Raw genomic sequence first — 4,393 nt, forward strand, 5'->3', positions numbered from 1 at the left:
TTTACAAAATCGGAATTTCCAGCCCGAAATGCATTTAAAATGTCATTTAAGTTTTCAAAACTTAGAAATACGGCTGGGTTTGCAAAACAGCATTTAAAAACCTTGGACTGAAGTTAGATGATATGCAAATCATGCTAAGAAGTAATATCAATCCTCGAAGGATTTTAAAAGTCGGCACAAGGCCCCAAACATGGCAATCAACCCAAATTATGATGATAACAAGAAATTTCAGTCAAATACGCAGTAAAATCAACAACCGGGATGGACCAAGTCACAATCCCCAATGGTGCTCTACCCCACGCTCATATCCGGCGTGCAAGTCACCTCAATACAACACTATGATGTGCAAATCCGGAGTTTCAAACCCTCAGGATATCATTTACAAGTATTACTCACCTCTAACCGGCCGTAGACTAGTCCGCAATGCCCTTTCCTCTTGAATCGACCTCTTCGCGCATCGAATCTAGTCAAAACCACAACAAATACGTTACAATAGGCTAAGGGAATATAACCCAATCGAAAAGACTCGAAAAATGTCGAAAATCCCGAAATTAGCAAAACCCGAGCCCCGGTCCCACGTCTCAAAATTCAGAAATTTTTACATCAATACGACCCTTATCTCGCCACGAGTCTATACATACCAAATTCATAAAAATCGGAGTTCATTTGACCCCTCAAATCACCATTTAATTCTCTTAAGTTTCAAGCCCTAAACCACCATTTTTGTCCATAATTAACTTGAATTTCAGCTCTAATCCATGTATTTAACTTGGAAATAAGTAGAAACAACTCACCTTTGATGCTTGATGAAATCCCCCTTGAAATTCTCTCCAAAATAATCCAAGCCAAATGAAAGAAGTGAAAGAAATAAGCCAAATCCGTGTTTAAAAGAATCTGCCCCTGCTTCGTCGAGTTGTACCTTGCACTTGTGCTATACAAGTTGTACATCCTATTAAAAATTTTCCTTGTCGGACACCTTCTGTTTAAACACCCATAACGTCTTGTATAAGTATCCAAATGACAAACGGATTGAATATTTAGAAATTAGACTCGGAGATCTTTAATTTTATAGGTTGTACACCATATAACTCTTTATATATCCCGAGATATGAGCTTCTAAAGTAGGCTCCCCGAATCAGAAAATTGCAGCAGAAATTTCTGCAGCTTTTTCTTTTCTTTTTGGTCCGAATTTCATTCCGTTAACCTTCCGAAATCCACCCGAGGCCCTCGGGACCTTAACCAATTATATCAACATGTCCCACAATATCATTCAAACTTGTCCCAACCTTCGAAACACCCAAAATAACATCAAAACATCAAATCATCATCGAATTCAAGCCTAAGTTTCCAAAAACTTTCAAAAATACACTTTCGATAAAAAACCCGACCAAACGATGTCCGAATGACCTGAAATTTTGCACACACATCACAAATGACATAACAAAGCTACAGCAATTCTCGGAATTGCATTCCAACTCCCGGATTAAAATCTCACCTATCAACCGGAATTCGCCAAAATACTAACTTCGCCAATTCAAGCTTAATTCTACACCGATCATCACAAAAATATTCCGGACACACTACTAAGTCCCAAATCACCTAACGAACCTATCCGAACCATAAAATTCATATTTCGATCCCTCTAACACATAAGTCAATATCTGGTTGACTTTTCCAACTTAAGCTTCCTTAAAAGAGACTAAGTGTCTCAAACCTTACCAAAACTAGTCCGAATGACTTCAAATTTTGCACACAAGTCATATTCGACATTACGGACTTGCACCAACTTTTGGAATCGCATTCCGACTCCGATATCAAAATTTCCACTTCCGGTCGAATTTTCTCAAAAACCTTCAAATTTCTATATTTAGCCAAATGACTTCAAAATGACCTCCGGACATCCGAATTCACTTCCGATCGCGCTCCCAACTCCAAAATCACCATACGGAGCTATTCCCAGACTCGGAATCCCAAACACACATCTATAGCTCTGAAATGCCTTCCAACCCAAATTTATGAAATTCTTCTAAAATACTAAGTTCCACAATATACGCCGAAATGCTCACGGGTTATCCAAAACCAAATCCGGACACACGCTCAAGTCCGAAATCATCATACGAACATGCTGGAACTTTCAGATCTCAATTCCGAGGTCGTTTACTCAAAATTCTAATCCTAGTTCATTTCTTCAATTTTAAGCTTTCAAAATGAGAATTTCCATTTAGATTTGACTCCAAACTTCCTGAATTTTAATTCTGACCGTACACACAAGTCAATATACCTGAGATGAAGCCGCTCATGGCCTCATACTGCTGAATGACGCGTCGGAGCTCAAAACGACCGGTCGGGTCGTTACAGTCCTCTCTTCTTCGGATTTACAAACTATATATAGAAAATTTAAACGACTCTTTACTGTTCATGAACGACCTTTACTGTTCATGAATATGACTCGTACTATTTACTTTACGACTTTTTTTACATGACTCTTACTATTCACAAACGACTCTTACTGTTTACAAATGACTTTTCATGAACGACCTTTACTGTTCGTGAATATGACTCGTACTATTTACTTTACGACTTTATTTTTTCAATAATAGCTGTTTTCCCCATTTTGTCTTCTTGCTGATATCTTCATTCCAGTTGTACTTCTGGTACATGGTTATCTTCTCCGTTGCATTTTGAACATATATGATCTGGGTATTTGTGTCCTACTAATTTGCAGTATCTTGTCAATAATTCATTGGAAATAAATCCTTTCTTTAGTGCTCTTGTAGTTGGTTGTATCTCTGGTTTTAGTAATGATAAAATCCATTTTTGGACTTCATCCATATCTCCTTGTCGTAGTTCTCTTGAATTTGCATATATCATTAGTTGGTCTCTTGAGCAGTAGCTCCAGATAGCATTTTCCTGTAAATAATTGTTGGCTAGCTCTTGGATAATAGTTGCTATCCCAATTATTCTTTTGTTGGCATAAAAGCCTGGTATCTCGATTTTCGGTATTTCTGGTTGTTGTTCTATTTCTTCTGGTATTATCATATCTCGTGTCAATCCTATTTTTACAACTTGTATAATAGGTTTTATCTCATCGTATAGTATCTCAGCTGGTGCTGTATAGAATTTTATAAAAAATAAATTTCCTTTTGTAATTCTTTTGAATGTAATAAATGCTTTATATAGCTCTGGTATTCCACTTATCTCTTCCGCATCATAGGTATATATCGTGCTAAGTAATCCGTAATTGTAACATGTTTTTACTAAATTGGCTCTAGTTTTTGGCTGTGCAATAAGCCTATTATATCCTTGGAGTTTTTGGGTTATATAGTCCTATGTTGGATCTGTTGTAGTAGTTGCTCTGGGGTTCAGGTTTAGGAATGTTTGAATTTTGTATATATTCTCTATATAGGTCTGAGTAATATGGTTGTATATTTTCTTATTTTGGTGTAGGTTGTTGGCATAGGTTGAGGTTTGTGGTGTTGTAACTTTTGTTTCTTTTGGCCTTTTCGGAGTAATTGGTTTATCAAATATGTTGTTTAAATTGACATTGATATGTGGCGTCTTGTTAACTTGTTTACTTGTACCTGCAGCTGTATATAAACCAACTGTGTTATGGGTTTTTTGGAGTTTCCCAACGTCTCCTTCTAACTCTGGAAGTTTTGAGTCTTCCGATCGACTTAGCTCCGCATTTTTATAGTCATGCTGCTGACTTGACTGGCTTTCCTCTAGCTGTTGTAATCTTTTTCCCATACCATCCATCTGTAAAGATAGAGTAGTAAGGATTGCAAATATATCTTTTGATTCTTGGCTTTCATCTGTTTGGGTACCTTTGTCTTGATAGGTAGTCTGCAATAATATTTTTGTCAGTCCTTATTACTTCAATTGTAAATGTAAAATTCTGTATATTTAATACAAGTCTTCTTATTACCTTCGTAGTTACTGAATCTTGTACTTTTCGTGTTATCCACCATTTTACTTGTGTATTATCTGTTCTCACAATAAACTTGTTATAAACGATATATGGCTCAAATGCTAACAAACATTTATATAATCCAAATAGTTCTTTCCTATTTATCTCTCATTTTAATTGTGGTTCCGTGTATGATCCTGAATAATATCTACAATGGTGTTCAATCTTTTCATTATCATATTTATATTTTAGAACTCCTCCGTAGATGTAATCACTAGAATCAGTTTCTACTATGTATGTGAACTGTCTTTTTTCATCTGGAAAATATAGTTTTGGTAATTTTTTACACATATTTCTGATCTTTTTTATATGTATTTTATCTTTTTCGTCAAAATGGTATTCTACATCCTTTTTTAATTTTTTCTGTAATGGTTTTAAGTTTTTTGCTAATTTAGGGATATATTCTCTTACTTGGTTAACTAATCC

At 35.7% G+C, this 4,393-nt stretch overlaps 1 pseudogene; it reads right to left on the reverse strand.

The window, feature by feature from the left end:
• Positions 1-2,634: 2,634 nt before the first annotated feature.
• On the reverse strand, positions 2,635-3,968 carry LOC104246165 (uncharacterized; annotated as a pseudogene).
• Positions 3,969-4,393: the final 425 nt, after the last annotated feature.

The sequence above is a fragment of the Nicotiana sylvestris genome, chromosome 5 (genome assembly GCF_000393655.2).
Source record: "Nicotiana sylvestris chromosome 5, ASM39365v2, whole genome shotgun sequence".
NCBI lineage: Eukaryota > Viridiplantae > Streptophyta > Magnoliopsida > Solanales > Solanaceae > Nicotiana > Nicotiana sylvestris.